At 52.9% G+C, this 20727-nt stretch overlaps 1 protein-coding gene across 2 annotated transcripts in view; it reads left to right on the top strand.

Moving 5' to 3' along the window:
- Positions 1-386: 386 nt before the first annotated feature.
- Positions 387-20727, top strand: part of ARAP1 (ArfGAP with RhoGAP domain, ankyrin repeat and PH domain 1) — a 61886-nt gene continuing 41545 nt past the window's right edge. For both annotated transcript variants that reach the window (XM_052652429.1, XM_052652427.1), the window contains exons 1-2: positions 387-493; positions 17691-17772. The gene's annotated coding sequence lies outside the window, so the exon portion shown is untranslated. The remainder of the gene's footprint in view (positions 494-17690; positions 17773-20727) is intronic.

The following is a 20727-nucleotide window of genomic DNA, read 5'->3' as shown; positions in this document are numbered from 1 at the left end:
GGATATTCTCGAAGAATGAACTGGGTAAGGACTTCCTGGAGGAAGAGGTCAGGAACTTGGGTTTTCCAGTTTCCCACTACCTCTTACCGCTCTGGGGGTGGGGCGGTTTGTGACTTGTCCCTCCCAGGGAGAGGGGTGGCAGAAAGCGGAGAGGCTCAGGAGGAGATGGGAGACTCAGAGGGCAGGGGTGGTGGAGGCAGACCTCAGCTTCAGGAGACGTAGACGGATCTGTGAGCAGCGAGATGGACAGGGGAGACGCACAGATCAACGTGTCCGCAAGGCCTGCGAACTCCAGGAACGTGACTGGGCGTGGCCGGGAAGGGGCGGGTCCTTGTCCCCTTCCCCGCCCTCTCCTCCCCGGGGCGTCACGTGGGGCGGGCGGAAGAGCCCGGCGGGGTGGGCGCGCCCGGCCTGCGGCCGCGAGTTGACTACGACGGTGTCGTTGGTGGCGCCGGGGCCCCGGCTACGCGCGTGGAGTCTTGGATCAGAACAGGTCAGTGCGGCAGCGGGGGCTTCCCCGTCCGCCGCCCCTTGGCCAGGTGTGGCTCGGAGTTTCCCCATTCCGCGGAAGGGAACGCCGAGGCTGCGCGGAAACTCTGCGCCCGGCACCTACTTCCGCGGGAGTTTCACTAGGTCACGTCTTCTGTACTGACTGGCGGCGGGGATGGAGTCGCCTCCTGAGGATATGCGGTCGGACCAGAAACGGTAGGGAGGAGGGCGAACCAGCGGGAAAAGGGGCTTCCAGCCCTTAGCCCTTTGGCGTGAAGCCTCCCAGGTTCCAGAGCTAACCCGCTTTCGGGTGCTTTGATTTTTTCATCTGTGAAATGAAGGCTCCCACTTCGTTGACTGCGGAGACCCTTACAGGTCTGCTGGTTCATACGACCTTATGCACTGGACCTGGGGCTCTAGTGATCTTGGGCAGACGACTTCCGGTCTTTCCGCCCCAATTCCCCACCAGTAAATGGGGGCATGGCCTCCCAAGAGCCCCTACCTGCCCCAGTTGCTGGGAAAAGAAGGAGGTGTGTGTGTTCACTGAACGGGGTCAAGCCTGGAGTGGGTTATTGGGACTGGAGGAAGCAAACTCAGAATGCGGCCTGAGGGTGTGTGGTGGGTGTCTGGTCCCAGATCTCCAGGGCTGATTTTTAGCGCTGGTGAGCTCTGGTCGGCATCTGGTATATGCACCCGACTCCCCCAAGGCTCCTGTCCCGGGGAGCCTGCTTTGATCCCCAGGCTTGGTGGGGGGAGCGCTGTAGGGTTGGACAGATGTATGGAGGTACTCAGGGAAGGATTTGACTGTGCAGTAAGGTCCAGACAGAGACACCCAGAATACCTGTGCTCAGAGAGCAGTGTGTCTAGGCTGGGAGAGACCTCCCAGCAAGCTCATTACAGGGTAGAAGGAGCCCAGCAGAGTCCAAATACAGGTGCAGACAGGTACTGGGGTGGAATCAGACACTGAGACTCTTGGAGGCTCAGGGAGGAGGAGATGATTGGAGATGAATTGGCCTTGACAGTTAAGTGGTAGTTCACAAGGATAAGGACTCTCAGAGGAAGGCAAAGCTTATGCAAAGGCAGGAACTTGCACGGTGTGTTTGAGGAATGACAAGGAGATGGAAGTGGCTGGAATGGGTGGCAGAGGTAGGCTGTAGAGAGAACCAGTCCCCCAGTCCCATGGTTGGCTGAGGATGGTCCAGACCCTGCCTTGGGGATCCCCTCTCCCTGTTTGCTGCTTGCTCACTGGAGTAGGGCAGGAGGGGTGGTCCCAGGCAAGAGTCTTAACAACTGTGAAGTGGAAGTGGACAGATTTCTCCCAGGCTTCGTTGGGGCATTCAGGCCTCCCCAGTCAACCCTAGCCTCACCCCCGCGGTCTCTCGGACTCCAGTCATGCCTTTCCACGTGTCAAGCTTCAGCTGTTTGTGCAGGTTGCTTGTCTTCCCCACTACCCGCCTGCCTCCGCCCCCATCCCATCTGGGGAAGTTTTCTCCCCATCAGACCTCCTGGATCTCCTTGGAACTGACTGGGACCTGGGACAGTCTCTGTGCAGCCACCAAACTCTGTGTGTCTCTGCACATTCCCAAACTTCTCCATTTCCCCATCTACAGGGTTGAGTAATAAGACCTGGTCCCGAGATCCAAAGAGAGAGACTGCTGGAGCAAGATTTGAGCCTCTCTGAGTCTAAATCCACCCCCGATCTCCACCACGGGTGTTTGGGAGAACACTCACTGACCCACAAGGAGAAGACTCACCCCCAGGGAGAACCTGAGGGGAACGAGTCACTTCAGCGGGGTAAGGGGCCTCTGAGAGTCCCAAGAGGCTAGGTGTGGACTAGCTAAGTCAAAGCCCTAGGAGAGAAGGGAGTCCCCTCCACTCTCCAGGGGCCCTCTCCCTTCCCCACCCCACTCTTCCTTTGGCTGAGCTCAAAGCCAGCCAGCTGATGCTCAAACAAGTGGCCTCTGTTCCTAGGATAGGGGGAGGGGAGGCAGGCCCTGGGCTGCAGGCCCGTCTGTCCAGCACTGACCCTGCCCCCCACCCTTCACTCTGGATCTTAACCCTTGGGGACCTGGGGTGGGTACTGGGCTGCTTGCAGGCGGGTACCTCTTGCCCACCAGCTGTCCCCTCCACCCCACTTTAGGGTTCCCAGGGTTCTGTTGCTGAAGGAGTGGGTGCAGTAGGACATGAATTGGAAATGGAGAAGGAAGGATGGAATGGAGGTAGGAAGGAGGCCATGGACAGTCAGCAATCACTTGGCCCAGAAGCTTTTTTCATAGATAAGGAGACTGAGGTCAGGGACCAGAGGTCAGACCAGGATAACACAGCAAGCCCTGGGCTGAGGCGGGGCGGGAGGCAGGGGGTCCGAAGTGACCCGACTTCTCGTCTGGGCCCTCTTGGGGAGAGGAAAGGGAAATGGAGAGAGCTCTACTTGATTTGAATACCTGCTGTGTGCCTGACACCGCAAATTTGTTACTATATTTAACTTGATATCATTCCGTGAGACAAGGGTCATCTTCTAGTAACATAGGGGAAGAAGCAGCCTCAGAGAGAGCTGAGTAATAGCGTCAGAGAGAATGACCTCGGCAAAAGCAGACAGCACCTCTGTGGGCACTATTACATATGTTAACTAGTTTCGTCCTCCCAACAAGCTTAGAAGTCAAGTACCATTCTACAGATAAAGAAACTGAGGCACAGAGAGGTTAGATAACTTGCCCAAGATCAGATCACAGCAAATAAGTGGTGGAGGCAGGGTCAGGACCCAGGCGTTGGTTTGCCTCTTTTGATCTGATTTCCCCTCCCCCAGCCTGACATCACTCCTTGAGCTCCATCCAGGGTTCCTCTCAGTGAGGGGCTTTCTCCTGGGCAGTGGCCAACGCAGCCTCTAGCACAGAGTGTGTCCCCAGTCAGGCAGACCCTTAGGAGCAGAATTCAGTCCCTTGGGCCGCCCCTGTCCTGCGTCTCAGTCAGGCTGGACTCTTCCCCCTCCACAGCCCCGTGTGGCGGGGCATTTCTTGTTTTAGGAAGAGATTGCACCAAGGATTTGAACAGCTGGAGGATATGGGGAGGCCGTCAGAGATTCCCAACAAGTGCACTCCCAACAAAGTTCAGGGACTCAACACCAATACCCCAGCCCTGATCAGAGAGGACATCTTGTCCACTTAGACTCTCCGCCCCCCACCCCACTGTCAGGCCCCCGGACCTGTAGATTCTAACCAGGGCTCTGGGGAGGACAGTCCCAGCCCCTGAAGGCAGATGACCCCAGGTTCAGGGAAGGCCAGAGGTGGAGGGAGTGAGGGCAGTGCATAGCTGGTCTTCCACGTGACCTTCCTGTGGAATTTCTTGCTGTCTCATCCTTTAGAACATAGTTCAGAAAGGGAAGAAAGATTCTGTCCCATAAACAGGACATCTGTCCCAGACCACTGGGACAGTCAGAGTCACTGGGAGGGGATGTGGAGTTAAGTGACCAACTCAATAACAAAATTATTTTTTGATAGTAATACTAGTAGCAGTAGCTACTGTTTCTTGGAAGCTTATTATGTTTCAATCACCATGCTAAACATTTTATGTAGTGATTTCATTTAATCCTCAGCAATAGTTTTATGGATTAGGGACTGTTCCCATTTTACAGATGAAGAAACTGAGGCCTTGAGAAGTTATGTAATTTTCCTGAGATTGTTTATTATATGGAAGAGCTGGTAGTCTGAATTTCTGAAACTTCACAGTGAGAACCCTGAGCACTAGGAGATACTGCAGGCAGACAAGAGCCAAACCTCATCCTTCTCTGGAAACTCCTGGTTGGGGTGGCGGACAGGGACTGGAGGGCCGCCCGGGCAGGTGACTTTCCTGGCGATGTCCTGTGGGGATGGGACGCCAGCTTGCAGGCTGTACTGGGTGCCGTCAAGTTCTAACCCTCAGACACCCAGCCCTAGGATGAGGGAACTCCTGTTCACTGCCCTTGTCCTGTCCAGTTTAGACAGGGGTTCTCCTGTATAAACTGACAGGAAAGGGCAGTGGTTGAGTACAGTGGTTCTCCTTTTTACTGATGAGAAAACTGAGGTCAGTAGATGTTAAGTGACTTGCCTAGAATCTTTCAGCCGAGGGAAGGGAGAACTGGGACTCTGAGGCACTCCACCTCCCCGCCTGGTCAGGGCCTTCTGGGCCTCTGAAGCTCTGAGCGTCCTTCAAGTACTGCTCACCTGCCTTGTCACAGAGTCCAAGTCTTCCTCTCTGACCAGATCAGTGTCAACTGAAAAAATAGTCACAACCTAGCAATTGAGGGTTCTGTTTTATTTCGTGGGAATTTTTAGAACTTCAGGCCTCAGAAACAGCATCTCCAGTGACCTGGAAAGAGCTATTCCCAGGAGGCTGGGAAAGGAGTTACGGAAGCTTGCTGCAAGGGGCAGGTAGTTTGAACATCAAAAGATTATTGTTAATTAAGGAAAATCAGATATCTCAAATTAAGGAATTTAGCGCTTTTCTGTGTATGAGAACATGCAAGGAAATACTCCATTTCACAGTAGAATGGATTCCTATCAAGGTACCTGGGGCCTGGTACCTGCGGGGTGTCTGAGATTGAATGAACAAACCTGGGGAACATGGTTCCAGAGCTAAGAGGCCGAGAAGCAGAGACCAGCTGTGGTCAAGAGTGTGATGCCCATGGCCAGTGGGGTCTAGAGGAGAATTCAGGGATCAGAGAGCACACCTACCCCACCCTGGGAGGAGGATGTGGCCAAATCTTCCTCCTCCTCGTTGTTGTGAGGGCGAGCGCAGCCACCCCTCTGTCTCCATTTTCAGGGCAGGGAATCTAAGGTCACACCTGGAATCTCAGCTGCCCAGGGCCTTTGGCAGAGCCTAGCCCTGCCCTCCCAGCCCTGCCCTCCCTCCTTCTGGCCAGGCCAGTGCTGGGGTGGGTCAGACCGAAGGACAGGGGAGCAGGAACTGGGCTGACTATGTACCAGTGCAGACTGTCCCCTCTCCCAGGTGCCTGGGTCTCCTCTGCGGCCTTCCCCCACCCCCGCTGGGGGCACTGCCCTGCCATTGGGCATCCCCTTCTCTCCTTCCCTCCCCTCTTTCTGTTTCCCACCATAATGCTGGGCCAGGGCTCTGCCTATAATCAGGCCTAGAGTCAGGACCTTGGCCGGTCTGTCCCTGGCCTCTGGATCAGTGAGAGACCTTTGGCTGGTCATGGACTCAACTTTCCTGGAACTTCAGGGAAGGAGCAAGAAGCAACAGCACCGTTTTTTAAATATCTGTATTTATAGAAGTACGCTAAGATAAATATGTTTTATGGCAACCCAAGTATCTCCTGTTGACTTATGAATATGATCAATAGGAACTGCTATAGAACAGAAGAAAAGGTAAATCCTTAAAATGTGAAGTGAAAGTCACTCAGTCGTGTCTGACTCTTTGCGACCCCATGGACTATACAGTCCATGGAATTCTCCAGGCCAGAATACTGGAGTGGGTAGCCTTTCCCTTCTCCAGGGGATCTTCCCAACCCAGGGATCAAACCCAGGTCTCCGGCATTGCGGGCAGATTCTTTACCAGCTGAGCTACAAGGGAAGCCCAAATCCTTAAAATACTCAATTCTTAAAAAAAAAGCAGCAGCAGCAGCAGTACCTGGGACTTCCCAGGCTCCCAGGTTCAGACAGCTCAGGACAGAAACCAAACAGCACAGATGGGGGGTGGGGGTGGGTTTCTCCATTCCCGCACTTCCTCTCCCCACATTGGGCAGCTGGGGTTTTAGGAGTCTGAGATTGTGGGCATTGGGAATCAAGGGTTTTATGTGTTGGTGATCCCCAGCTTCCAGTTTTCTTAGATTGGAGAGTCTAAGAGTCTGCAGAGCCTCGAGATGGGCTGAGTGGATCCTGAGTTGAGGCTAAGGCCTGTGCCACACTTTGGCCAGCTGGTGCCAGATGGACAAGGCCTGGAAAGTTTCTCAGGGCTGCCAGGGGTAGGGGTGGGGCAGGGGGAGACAGAGGCCCAGCCACCTCCAGGCCCTGTGTGCCCTTTGTACCCACTGCTCCCAGCAGACACACCCAGGAGGCACACACCTCTCAAAAATCTGAGAACCAGGCCCTGGAATGGACTAGGTGGTAGCTGAAGAGATAGCCATCTTAATGGGGGTGGGGGAGAAGACAGACAGTGGCCAGGCCTCTTCATTCCCTGGGGGTGGGTGGGGCTGTGCTCCTGGTTACCGGACTAGGATTGAGAGGGGACCAGCTCGGCTCACAGAGCAATGCCTGGTCACTACTAGCGCACCAGGCCCTCTCAGGACGTGTGGAATGTGGCTCAGCAGGCCCAGGTCCAGCTCTGAAGTGTCAGAGCCAGGCTCAAGGGCTCTGATGGGATGGTGGACAGAGACCCGGGCGCGGGAGGCCCTGAGCCTCCTTGGGAGACAGGGAGACTGGGTCTTGACTGAGAGCCTTCAGGTAATTCACAGTGCCTCCCCCATCTCCTCCCAGTGCCCATGTGGGTCTGTGGGCACAGCAGTTGCCCTCAAAGAGACCTGGGCATGGAGGCAGGAGCTGCCCCATGGGGTGGAGAGCTGTTCCCTCCCCATGAGGGAAGCACAAGACTTCCTGGCTGGGTGAGCCCCTTTCTGCTGCGTGTTCCTATGTGTGCACGGGTGTGTTCTCAGACCCAGATTCTTCCTTGGAGGACCGTGCTTTTGCCTTTGCGTGGGTGCCATCAGCATTTCATGTCCCTGGCTCTGCACCCCTTAATGTGTAAGCTGGATGAGCCTTTTGCCCATTGGAATGGGGGCCTTCATCCAGTCAGGCCCTGTGTGGTTCTGTGTTTCCAGTGGCTCTAGCATGTTAGGGAGACAGGGCCTCCCCAAGGGGCAGGCTGGGGACTGAGCTTTGCCAGAGGACAGTAAGACAGCTTTGGGCTGGAATCTCTTGCTTGGTAAAGGGGTCCTGGAGGCCCAACTCAGGTCCTGCCTTCTCCCTTAGTTCAGTTCAGTTCAGTCGCTCAGTCATGTCCGACTCGTGACCCCATGGACTGCAGCACGCCAGGCCTCCCTGTCCATCACCAACTCCCGGAGTTGACTCAAACTCATGTCCATTAAGTCAGTGATGCCTTTTCCTTAGATTGGGGCTGTTCTCCTGGGGTCTCCTTGCTGTAAAGATGGATAGCTGAGTCTAGGGAGGCCAGAGATGCAGGGAGTGTCTAATGGTTTTAGGGGCTCTGTTCCAGGATGTGAACCCAAACACTCATCTGCCTCTACTGCCTGTGACTTGAAAATCCACATTTCTTAGTGTGAGACTGGCCCAGCCTCTTGGAGATGGCAGGTTAGTCCAGTGTCTCTGAGGTCTCCCCCTGATACTTCTTTTCCTGGGAATAGTTCTTTCCAGTTCAGGCTGGGTGGTCTGGGTCCTGTCCTGACTTCTGTGGCCCTGGTTAGGTTCTTGTTCCTTTCGAGGCTGACTTTCCCCTTCTGGAGGTGGGGAGGATTGAGTTGGGAGGTTCCTAAGTGCCTCAGGAGCAGGTGCTTGGGGATGTGGGGCCAGGAAAAGACAGGGCTGGGATCTGACAGGCAGGAGCTAGAGCTGCAACTGGTGTGTGTGAGCAGAATGGGAGGCACCTGGTCTGGCGGCCTGAAGGCCAGGTTCTAGCCACTGATAGCAGTGTGACCTTGGGCACATCATCACTTGCCTGGGTTCCTAGCTCTCCACTTGTAAAATCAGGAGATTTCATGCAAGCAGTAGATATTTCCTGTCTGCCAACCTTAGGCTAGTAGCTGAGGATGCAGGGAAATCAGACCCTGGTCCTGCCTTCAGGGGGCACCCAGCGAAAGCTGGGGTGAGAGAGAGTGTGTGTATTTGTGACACAATGATAGTGACATCTCAGTGGGACCCAGGCTGTGAGCATGGGGGTCGGAAGCTGCTGCCTGGAGGTGACACTTGAAGGGTGAGGTAGAGGGAACATGATGAGTGAAGTCCTGGAGATCTAGTGTCCAGCGGTGAGAGTGGAGGGACTGGACTGGAGGGGAGGAGTGAGGGGTGGGAGCCAGAGGGTGGGGGGAAATGGGGAGCCACGGAAGGAGCAGGCAGGCAGGCAGGAGAGGCAGGTGTTGAGCTCAGAGACTTCTGGAAGTCTAGGGCAGTTCAGACCTGCTCCAGGGAACCGTCAGTGGTGTCTGAGAGCCAGGACTTCCCCAGTGTGGCTGAGGGCCCCTCAGCGGTGTTTTTCTGGCCGGCCCAGTAGGAAGTGGCTGGAGCAACCTTAAAGGTGGAGAGAAGGGGCAGGCCCAGCCACAGAGGGTGCCAAGGCATGTCAGAGTTAAATCTTTCACTCCTTGAGCTCCGGACTCGAACCTTGAACCTTTACACCTGCCTCCTCCAGCCATCCCTTACCCTACCCATGTCACGGGGTTCCTGCCCCGAGTTCCTGACCAGGGTAAGTCAGGCCTCTGTAGATGTCCATTCATGCACCACCCCCCTCCACCCCCACCCCAGGCCAGACGCTTGTAACCACTGGGAATAGAGCCACGAATGAGACAGTGCTTCATCCTCCAGCTGAGGAGACTAACAAATGAACAAGTAAATATGTAATCCAGTGTCTGCTGGAAAAAGCCCGAGAGTGAGTTGCACCGGTGTCTGGAAGAGCATTTCAGGCCAAGGGAGCTCCAGGGCCCAGCCCTGAGGCGAGAGCACTCGGAGTAGGCTGGGATGGCATTGAGGCAGGGACAATATCATCCTGGACAATAGCATCCAGGTGCTGTGGTGTACCTGCAGGCCTGGTGGACTTTGGCTTTTACTCTGAGGGAGGTGGGAAGTCATTGGGAAGGGAGAACGGTTAGGCTGGGCTCTGTTTTGAAGGGTTACGTTTATTCCCACAAGCCCAGTATACAGATGGTGAAACCAAGACTCGGAGAAGCTAAGTGAATTCCCAAGTCTCACAGCAGTAGGACCCGTGGCCACCTGCCTGCCCGTGGCCCCGTGCACCCTGCAGCCCTTCATGGTTCCCTGTTGTCTGGACAGTCAGGCTGAGTGTCTTAGAGTGGCCTTCAAGGCCCTTCTCCGCCTGCAGTCACGCTGCCTCCCCTCTCCCACCTGACCTCCTTGCTCCTGATCTCCACACTCGCCCCTCGGAGGACGTGGAGTGGAAGGAGGGGCTCCAGTGTGATGTTGGGCAAGTTGCTTAACCTTTCTGAGACTCACGTTTCCTCCTTGTCTGTAAAGTTGGGCTAAAACCATTTACTTTCTAGATTGTCATGAAAATTATATGAAGCTATCCATGTAGCAGGGTTGGCCCAGTGCCTGGTAGGTGGGAAGCACTCCATAATTGTGGCCTTTTGTCTTTTTAGGCAGGGATGGCTGGGTCAGATAAGTAGGTTAGAATGTTCCCTGTGAGTGAGAGAGGAGAGTTTTCCCTGCCTCTTATCTGACTATAGAGTGGGGGGCAGCTGAGGTCCCACAACAGACTGGAGGCCAGAGCCTGTGGGGCTGGTCCCCCCGCCCCTGCCCCCCATCTCCCTCTCTCCCTTCCAGCCCCTGCCCTGCCCATCTGGTCACCTCCATGCACTGAAACAAGAGCTTCCTCTTTCAGGTACCTGCAGCAAGGGGGCTGCTGATCATCTGGCTTGTCACTTCCAGGGACCTACCTAGGGAGAGGACAGGGTCAAGTCCTGTTCTCTTGGGAGGTTGCTTGGGTGCACAGGAGCCCCGGGCTCTCCTCCCTGGTGGCAGCCATGTCAGGCACCTGGCCGCCTCAGAGGGGATGGAGTCAAGCTGCCTCCCCCTGCCCCTACACTCCCTGTCAAGCCAGAGCTGCCCTCCGTCCCTCTGGCGTGAAGTGAGGGTCTGACGGACCTGTCTGCTTCTGTCCACTCCTGCTGCTTGGGGCCCTCGTCAGCTGTGTGCACTCCCATCCCCCATGTGGTCAGCCCTGTTTCTTCCTGTTCTGCCTCATTTGCAGTGTTAAGAGGCCCCCCCAACTCCCTCCTGGGGGGCAGTGGTCACAGAGGACGATCGTCCTGGAGTCGTGCTGTGGTGTACCTTAGCACCTTTGGTGGGGGTGGGCTTCCTGTCCTGCCTAGGGCGTTCCCAGCCCATGAGGCACCAGGGGGCCAGGTCAGAGCCCGTACTTTCCTGATGAGAGGGCCCTGGGTCTCTCCAAGTGCAGGGTGGCTGGCTGGGCCACCCTTCAAGGCAAGAAGGGTGGGACCTGAAGAGTGAAGGGTTGGGGGTCTTGGGAAGGTGGATGGATGTGACTCAGGGCTGTGGGGTTTGGGTTTGGAGGAGCTCTGTCTTGAAGGAGGGTGGTTAGAGGAGCAGGTGGAGGATGCTCTGATTAAATGTAGCAGAAGGGCAGGAGGCAGGGAGGAGGGCCCAGGGATCAGGCCGGCTGGGGAGGGGCAGATGGAGTAGAGGGGTGAGTTAGAAACATGGCAGTGGGGAGACAGGGGAACGGGAGGGAGTGGTCCAGGGTGATCCGTTTGGGGGGCAGGTACTGGTAGGGCCAAGGAAGCTAGTGTGTCATAGACTTTTTAAAATTGAATTATAGTTGATGTACAATGAATGTTGGGTTAATTTCTGCTGTACAGCAAAGTGATTCAGTTATACAGTACATGTATGTTCTTTTTTATATTCTTTTTCACTATGGTTTATCACAGGATATTAAATACAGTGCCCTGTGCTGTATAGTTTGTACGACAAGGCCTGAAAACCAAGCCTTTTAACTTTGCGCTTCTTTTACTGTGAGTGAGGTACTTCAGGCATTCACACTTGGTCCTCTCCAGAGTAGAGAGGGGCTTGGGCATAAGAGTCGGAAGGTCTGGGGGAATGTGGGTGAGGGGCAGTGATAGGGTAGGGTCAGATGCTGTCTAGAAGCAAACCACAGGAACCCTGGAGTCTCCTGTTCATAATGGACTCAGTCCACTTCGCATTTGAAAGTCCGTGGGCTTCAGTCTGTGATTGGCCTCTGGACCTCTGGTCGGTGGCTGGCAGTGGAGTGGGGGAGGTTGTTATTTAATAAACTATATGTGAGAACTTCGGGCGGATAAGACAGTGAGGGAGGAGGTAAGCTTTGCAGCTAAGTTTTGCATCTTTCAGTCCAGATGGCCCAGAAAATCAGTTTTGTTTACTATAGTTCTCTTGGTATTCTATGCATATTATATTTAAAATTAAAAAGGTACTTTATAATGATGGTTTTAGGGAAAACTGGGACAAACTCAATTCTAATAGACTGAAAATACTTTTATCATTTTTTATTCTAATTATGAAAGTGATAATGCAACTGTGAAAACTTTAAACAGTCCAGACGTGGAAAGTGATTAATCTTTCAAGATTGGGGTAGGAGTTAGGAGTAGGTTTAAAATTTAAGTCAGGGACGTTCACTGTCCCTTAAATGTCCATCGATCATTAATAAAACTAGTTTTATATTTATTAGGGTGATGCTGAAGGGACTGCCCTAAGGAGATTGTTAAAATATCCTGCCTCTCACCTGGTCCCCTGGGTTCAGAGGTACACTGCCCAAGGGTACCTGGCTGGGCGAGGGCTGGGAGAGGGGGATTGAAACTCAGCCTGTCCTCTTTGCTGAGCTGCATGCCCTGCTGTGGGGCTCTTTTAGCAAGAGGTATTTTGTCTAATTTGCTCAACGGCCTCACCTGCTTTTCCTAGGAGAGGGGAGTGGGTGGGTTCGCTGTGGGGTGGAGAATGCACTGTATCTGGGGTTCCTCTAGAAGGAGATCCAGGAGGCAGTGGGATATCCAGTCTGGAGCCCATAGTGGGACATTGCTGGAGGCAGGGTGCAGGAGTCATTGGTACCTGGGGAACTGAGAATTCCAGGGTGCTGAGGGTGTCTAGACTAGAGTCTGGCTCTAGGGCCAGCACCAAGGACCCTTCTGGACAGGCCCAGCCAAGGCCTTGGGGCTCAGAACAGGAAGTGTCTATCTCGGCAGCAGAGGCGTGAGCAGATGCCGAGTGAGTGTGGCCTCTAGTACACACATGGTCATGTGTCACGGTCATCTGGATGACAGCGCTGTTCCGTGGAAGGGGAAACTGAGGCTCAGAATGTGACGTGACTTGCCCAGGGCTTCAGGTGAAAAGTGATGGAGCCAGAACCGGAAACTGATCTTGCCTGGCATCATGGGAAGGATGGGTTCTGGGCTAGAGCTGGTGGCCCCCAGCTCCCCATCAAATAGGTGGCCGAGGCAAGCCATGGGGCCTGGACTCAGTCAGTCCTCACTGCCCTATGGGCTGCACCTTGTCAGCCTCCATCATTCCTGGGACCCCAGAGGACAGGCTACATTAAGGACAGGGTGGGGGCAGGTATATAGTGGGCAGGTGAAGGGGCAGAGATCTGGGGCTGGGGTTGGGGCAGGAGACCCCAGTGTGCCTCCTCGGAGCCCGTGTGGCCATCAGTCCCTGAGAAACAGAAAACAGGCTTCTTGGTTCAGGGGTTCGTCAGCTGCCTGCCTGAGCGCTGCACCTGCTGCCTTGCCTGGCAGGGCCCGAGAGAGCTGGCAGAGATCTGCAGAGGGCAGGGGCCACTTCTGCATGCTCTGGGCTGGGAACCCAGCCCCCGCCTAGTTCCTCATATCTGAGGGAAGTGTCTCCAAGTCCTCTTGTCTATGTCAACGGAACCCTGAGAACGCCAGGAGGGGAGCAGCTGAGGGTGACCCTGCCCACAGGTATGACCTGTGGTGCTTGGGCGGGGGGCACGGGCAATGTGGGGCTCTGGGCAGTTGTCTACAGTCAGACTGTTGGTAGTGAGTGTGGGGACTGAAGGCTGTGTGTGTGGTGCGGTCAGGTCGGCCGTGTGGCTGCTAGGCGGGGTGGAAGGTGTGTGTCCCCGGAGGTTGTGTGAGGTGTGCAGTTTGTGGTACGGGTGGGCTGTGGTTAGTAGACCCAGGCCTAGCTGGATGTGTAATGCTGTTAGTTCCTGTGTGGAGGGCCTGAGGGCTTTCCTGAGGTCTGGGCGCTGGGGTCCCTGCCCAGCCTGCCTTGGGTGGGGTGCTGTGAGGGGGAAGAGGGGTTGGGGGGTGGAGAGATACAGGCCCCAGGTCTGAAGCTCTAGGCCTGCCTTCGTCCCCTTTGACTCCCTCCACCATTGGGCCTGCTCTTGAATCTGGAGCACAGCTCTGTGTGGGGCGGTGGCGGAGGAGGGCTTTGAAAATACAGTTGGGAAGGGTCCTCGCTGAGAGGACTCCAGAACTGAGTGGGGAAGGAGTTAGGATCAGCAAGGCCTCCAGATCCAGGCCTAACTCGTTCATACAAATCAGAATGCAAAAGAGGCTCACACCCACATGGGCCGCCAAGGGCAGATCCCTCGACCTCCCCGGGTGTCCTTTTGCGTCCCCTGTTCCTGCGCCACTGAGCTCTCCCCATCTCTGCATCTGCAGGTCCTTTCCCATCCCCGGGCCCTGCACACTGAGTTCCCTTGGCTTAGAAGTGCAGCCTCCTGCTTATCCTTCAAGGCCCAGCTCATAAGTACCCCCTGGAAGCTTCTCTGCCTCTGCCAGATAGACAGTCAAATCTTCTGAAGGCCCCTTCTTGGCTCTACAAGTGACCCAGCACCTTACACAGCCTCCATTGAAACAGGATAAAAATCCCAGGCTTGGGACTTTTTTATGGGGACAATTCAGGTGAAGGTGGAAATCTTGTAGGGGCTGGACATGTGGCAGGTATTTAGGAAACCAATTAAGTGGGAGTGTGCTTGTCCTTAGCTGAGGCTCAGGGCTGCCTTCCTGCTGGACTGGCAGTGTTGAGGTCCTCAGTCAGGAGTGAGCAGGGATGCTTGAGAGAGATGCTGGGCTGGGACAGAGAAGGGGGCGATGAGATTTAAACTCTGCCCTTGGGGTTGGAATGGTAGTTAAAGGACAGAAGTGTAAAAGCTTTGGCTCCAGCAAGAGGGACTCAGGCTAAACCTGAAGAAGGACTAGTTGGCATGGGTTAGAGACTCCAAACCACCCTTACTTACTCCTGGACTAAGTAAGTGTCCTTGTGAGCCCAGTCAGGTCCTGGGCTCTACTGTGGAGGGCAGGGGGAACAAAAAGGTGCAGGCTCTCAGGCCGGGTTGGAGGTCGGGTAGACCCCCCTCACAAGTGGACAGCCAGGAACCGAGCAGGAGCAGCACTGAGCTGCATGACTCAGCATCTGAGGCTTAGGAGCCCAGGGGGCGGTCAGGGAGGACTTTCTGAAGGAGGCAGCCGAGTCAGCACCCGAAGGTGGGAGGATGTGGTTCATTTGCTCATTGTCAGCAGACCATCTGGGGGGCTTCCATGTGTTAAGCTGGTGCCAAAAATGAAATGGAGGGAGTGGTGGGCCAGCTGAGTCTGGTTGGGGCTTGAGGCATGTCTTGACAACTTGAGCAAGTCACTTCCTCCCTGTGGGTGTTTGTTTCTTCATCTGTAAACGGCAGGGCTGGAGCTGGTCGAAGGATGATCCGAGGAGGTGTACTTGAGGACGCTGGGAACTGTGGGACGGGTTTTGAGCAAGAGTGGGACCCAGGTTGGCCCAGCAGTGTTGCTGGAGGGAGCGAGGGTAACAGCAGGAGCAGGGTGGGCTGGTGAGATGTTGAAGCCTGAGCTGGGCCCTTGGGGTGTTGGGGAGGGGAACCCCCAAACTTGTGGCCAGGCTGTCGCAACAGGATGACACTCTCCTCTGCTGGTCCCTGCTTCCCTGCAGTGGAGATTCAGTGATGTGTCATAGCAGGGGAAGAGCTTAAACCTCCAGACTCCAGACCAGAATTATCATGGAGCAAGTGAGGCAGAATAAGTGAGTGCGAAATATAAGGGGGAACGGGGGACCAAAAAAACTTCAGGTAATCCAGGTAAATATTTTTCAGCAATATTTTTTTAAAGATAAAAATTAATGAAAAAAATCCAAGGTAAGCAACATAGCCAAAATTTAAATAAAGAGGTTTAGTATTGCAGATTTTTTTTTTTTATCTTTTTAGGCCCCAGCATGGTTCAGCAGCGCACTGCTCCAAACTTCTTTTTTCAAAGGGCTGCTTCCTTCAGGAAGCCTACCCTGACCCCCAGCCTGGTGAGGGCCCTGTGGGCTGTTTTTTTGCTGGCTGGGTGGTATCTGATGCCATCAAGCCTGAGATTTCTGAAGGGTGGGTTGAGGTTGGTCTGGCTCATGCTTTCAATGCCTTGAATGAGGCTGTCCTAGAGGAGTGTCAGTGTGGAGTCCCTGAGTCTGACCTTGGCCTGAAGCCCTTAGTGCAGGAGTAGGAACTTGAGAGAGGCCCTGAAGGGGGCTGGGCCCTTCCCAGGGACAGAGAGGTAGTTCCTGTTTCCCAGCCCTGGTCATTCCAGTAGCCTGGTTGGGCTGTCATGCATCAATCCATGTTGAATCCTGAGAACAGTGCCTGACCTGCAGCAGCTGCTCAGTTAGAGCTTGTCATAAAGGCAGTATGTAGAGTGGTTAAGAGTCTGGAGCTGCACCGTCCGGTAGCAATGTGATGCAAGCCACAAATGCAATTTAAAATTTTCTAGTAGCCACATTAAAAATAAACAGGTGAAATTAATTTTAATACCATAGTTAATCCAAATATCCAAAATGCTATAATTTCATTATGTAATAAAAAGTTACTGAGATATTTCATGTTCTTATTTTTTTTTACTAAGTCTTTAGAATCCAGTGTGTGTTGTATAGAGCACACTTCACTATATGGTCGCATCTGGAGTTTCAGTACCTGTATGTGGCTTCTAGAAGTTATTGTATTGCAGGTCTAGACTATATTTAAATTACCCCTTCCCAGCTGTGTGACTTTGGGCAAGTTACTTAACCTCTCTGTGCCTCAGTTGCTTCATCTTAAATTGTGAGGTATGTACCTCATAGGGTTGCTATGAGAATTAAACAAGTTAATAAAAAGTGCTTTAGGTGTCTGGTGTATATTGATAGTAAAGACTATTTGCCGCTGCTATTTAGTTGCTCAGTCGTGTTCAACTCTTTGCAACTCCATGGACTGTAGCCTGCCAGGCTCCTCTGCTGCTAAGTCGCTTCAGTCGTGTCCGACTCTGTGCGACCCCATAGACAGCAGCCCACCAGGCTCCACCGTCCCTGGGATTCTCCAGGCAAGAACACTGGAGTGGGTTGCCATTTCCTTCTCCAGTGCATGAAGGTGAAAAGTGAAAGTGAAGTCGCTCAGTCGTGTCCAACCCTCAGCGACCCCATGGGCTGCAGCCCACCAGGCTCCTCTTCCACGAGATTATCCAGGCAAGAGTGCTGGAGCGAGTTGCTGTTTGCTTCTCCAGAGAATCTTTCTGACCCAGGGATCAAACCTGCATTTCTTGCTTGGCAGGTGGATTCTTTACCACCGAGCCACCTAGGAAACCCAAAGACTACATTGTCTTATTAAATTCTTTTTTTAAAAAAACATCATTTGAGTAGTACTGCCGTTTTTTGGGTTTTTTTTCCCCCAACCCTTTATGAAGTACCAATTACTTAAGATTTATTTTAAAATACTCACTTTTAAAACCTGTACCCCCTAAAGTCACCCTGCAGAGACCAGCAGTTTGCGGTTGACCCTGCGCTAGTGGCAGGAAGCGTGGCTCGGCCCAAGACCTGCCCCTTCCACCCACCCACCTGAGCAGAGCCCCGGCTTCCTGGCCTTGCTGGTGGCCTGCCCTTCGGGATGGCCACTCCTTTCTCCTGCCTGGAAACACCGTCTTTTGGTCCCCATGCACATTTAGGAGCAGGGCCCCTGGGTCTCGTGGCCCTGCCTCACCCCTGCACCGGCCTGCCCGCCGCCGCCCCGGCTCCCAGGCTTAGAGCCTTGTCTCCTTGGCTCTCCCCAGGGTCCTCTTCACTTTCTGGCAGACTCTGCATTGTGGGGACCCTGCCTCAGTCGCGGAGCTGCATCTGCCACTTTCCCGTGTCTTCCCGGGGGCAGTCCAGCCTCCTGGCCAGGCCGCTGGTCCTGGGGGAGGGCCGGAGAACAGGGGTCCCGGCTCCCCTCTTGCATGGTGTGGTCTCCACCTCCAGGCAGCCTGTTGGGTCTGCCTCTCACTCCCTTGTCAGTCAGCCCCGTGGGAAGGCCCTCCTCCCTTTAACCATCTCCTGCTGCTCCCTGGGCCCTCCCCTCTCTTCCTCGGTCCTCTTCCCGTTCTCACTTTCTTGCTTCTCTTTCCTTTTCCCCATCTTTCCCCCGACCCCTTCCCCTTTCCTTTTCTTCTTCCTGGCATCCAGCCATTCACAGTGACCTAGCCTCTTAGACTTTCTCGTTTACCCTTGTCCTTGCAGCTTCCACCTCAGGCCAAGATGAGGAGCCATTCAGAGTAGCTGCCGCCTCTGGGGGACCCCGGCATCCTGGGCAGCCCCACCGGTGAGTCAGGGGGAAGTGGGGAGCTGGGCTGGGTGTTGTAGGCTAAGCCTCCACCAAGGCCTCATGAAGGTGAGACCCAGCGTCCTCTTTTCCATTTATTTATGTATTTTTGGCTGCGTTGGGTCTTCGTTGCTGCAGATGGGCTTTCTCTCCCTGTGGAGAGTGGGCACTCTCTGCAGTTGCCTTGTGTGGGCTTCTTGTTGCAGAGGACGGGCTCTGGTGTGTGGGCTTCGGTAGCTGCGGGCCGTGGGCTCTCGAGCACAGGCTCAGTAGTTGTGCTGCATGGCCTTAGTTGCCCCATGGCACGGAGGATCTTCCTGGACCAGGGGTCGAACTGGTGTCCCCTGCTTGGCAAGGCATTGGACCATTGGACCACTGGGGAAGCCCCTGTTTTCCGTTTTGAAAAACTGAGGTTAAGAGGCAGAGAGAGAGGGTGAAGCCAGAGAGCTTACGAAGAACTTCCCAGGAGAGCTTTGAAGGATGGAGTCAAGCAGGGATCAGTGAGGCAGGTGGGGTGTGTACCTGATTACTTGATTTCCTTCCGTGCCTGGTGCATTATGGTCTTATTCTTACTTCCAGATGATCCTGTTATCGTCTAAGTTGTAATTTGTTGGAAAATGGTATGAAATTAAAAAGATAAAGAGGATACAGTGAAAGGTAACCCTCCCTTTCTTGTCCTCCCGGCTGGGAGTCTCCTCCTCAACAGCAGTGTCTTGTATACGTATCCGAGTGTTTTGTGTATATGCGTGCGTGTATGTATACGTATATATTTTCTTTTTCTTTACCCTAGATTTTTACATAATAAAACACTGTTCTGCACCTTGCTTTTCCATCCAACAATAGATCTTTAATATCCATGAATATGAACTTTATTTTTTTGGCCGTATCTTACTTTTTGGCTGTGCCTCGAGGTGTAGGGGAACCTTAGTTCCCTGACCAGGGATTGAACCTGCATCCCTTGCATGGAAAGCACAGAGTCTTAACCACTGGACTGCCAGGGAATTCCCTGAATATGAACTTCAGAATCTGCCTGTGGGTAATTTTAACTGGGATTGTGTTAGCATTAGCTTAACCTGGGAAGAACTGCTGTCTTTATAATGTTGAGAGCCCCTTATCAAAGAACATCAAATGAATTTGTTTGTTTGTGTCTTCCTTTGGGACCCTCAGGAGCCTTTTAGAAAAATTCACATAGTTAAAAATTTGGGTAATAGAAAAACATGTAAAGTGAAAAGTTTACCGCCACTTGGAGCCGGGTTTCCAGGGAAGCTGATGGGGCCCAGGGAGGGCCCGGGCAGTGTGTGCATATGGTCATGTTTCTTGGTAAATTTTTAACAAACCCTCCCATCCCCCTCAGCCCTCAGCATTCCTCCTTAGAGGCAACCAGCATTGCCTGTATCCTCTGTATCATTTTAGCCATCTGCATTTAGCCGTGGACACACACTGATCTATCCTCTCCTTTTGTTTTTATTATCGTGTTTTTTTCATGTGGAAGGCAGCATGTTCGGTAGGCAGCATGTTCGGTATGGTGTTTTGAACTTTTCTTTAGTTGGTTGATGCATATCGGAGGTCATCCTTAGCAGCATGTAGCATTCCCTCCTTCTTTATGGAGTTTCTTCATTTTTCTTTAGTCATTTAGCAGCTCCTTAGGAGGTCACCCCACACTGATATGTAAGGAGTCTCCTCATTTCCTATGGCTCAGCATTCTCCTGTGTGATTACACAGTAATTTAGTTAACCATTCTCCAGTCTATGCGTATTTTGATTACTTCATACCTTTTGTCGTTGTACACAATGCGGTATACGTCCTTTTGGACATGCACCAGGAAGACTGCAAGGGAACTAGCCACAGGCGGCTGGGTCAGAGGGCCAGAGCATTGAGGTTTTCACAGCCTGGTGGCGTTTCCCTTCCCAGAGGCACTGCCCTATCCTGGGAGGGGAGTGCCTCACCTTGTCACCACTCGCTGTAAGGAGGGGAAGTTCCATGTTCCATTTCTTGTGTTTAGAACCATGTATACTTTTCTTTCTGTCAGTTCATCTTCTTTGCTCATTTATCTGTCAGATTATTGGTCTGTTTCTTATTTCTAGGTGTTTTTAACTGCCTAGGAAAATTAGCCTGTGCTTGGGTTAGGAGTGATACCCCCTGGTTTGTCATTTATCCCTTGGCCTTGCTTATGATGTCTTTTTTTTTTTTTTAATTGTGCAGGAATGTTTTGTCTACAGTTGAATATTTTAGTCTTTTCTTTATCCTTCTGGATTTGTATCATTTCCAAAAGGCCTTTGCCTCTCTGAGACAAAGATTTTTCATATCCTTTCATGATTTACTGTAACTTATCCTGTCGTAAGGTGTAGGGGTCCAGCTTTGTAGCTCACTACACAGTTGCGCTAACAATTTAATAATGCATCTTTTCCCTCCTAGTTTGAGATGTTACTTTTGTTGTATTACTAAATTCTTAAATGTATTTGGGTCTTTCTTTTAAAATGTTGTTAGTTATTTATTTGACTGCCTAAGGGATCTTTAGTTGTGGTATTTAGGATCTATTTCCCTGACCAGGCATTGAACCGCACCCCCTGCTTTAGAAGGTGAAATCTTAACCCCTGGACCACCAGGGAAGTCCCTAACCTGTGCTGTTTTATTGATTAATTTATATGTTTTAATATGTGGTGAGGCTGATTCTCACTCTACCCTTCCTTTGCCCACTCCTTCACTTCCAGAATTTTCCTGCTTTTCCTGCTTGTTTGTTTTTCCACATGAACTTTTAATCAGCTTGTCTAGCCACCACCACCCATCCCTCCAAGAAGTTCTATGTGTATGTTTAGTAGGATAGCACATATTTATAAATTAACTTAGGGTTAATATCTGTATGATGCTCTCTATCCAGGAACATGTCTGTCTATCCAGAACTTATTTTTGCCCCTTAATACCACATTTTTCTCCCTATAGATTCTATGTATTTCT

This window comes from Budorcas taxicolor, chromosome 15 (assembly GCF_023091745.1).
Source record: "Budorcas taxicolor isolate Tak-1 chromosome 15, Takin1.1, whole genome shotgun sequence".
Classification (NCBI taxonomy): Eukaryota; Metazoa; Chordata; class Mammalia; order Artiodactyla; family Bovidae; genus Budorcas; species Budorcas taxicolor.
This window is presented reverse-complemented; position numbering and strand designations above follow the sequence as displayed.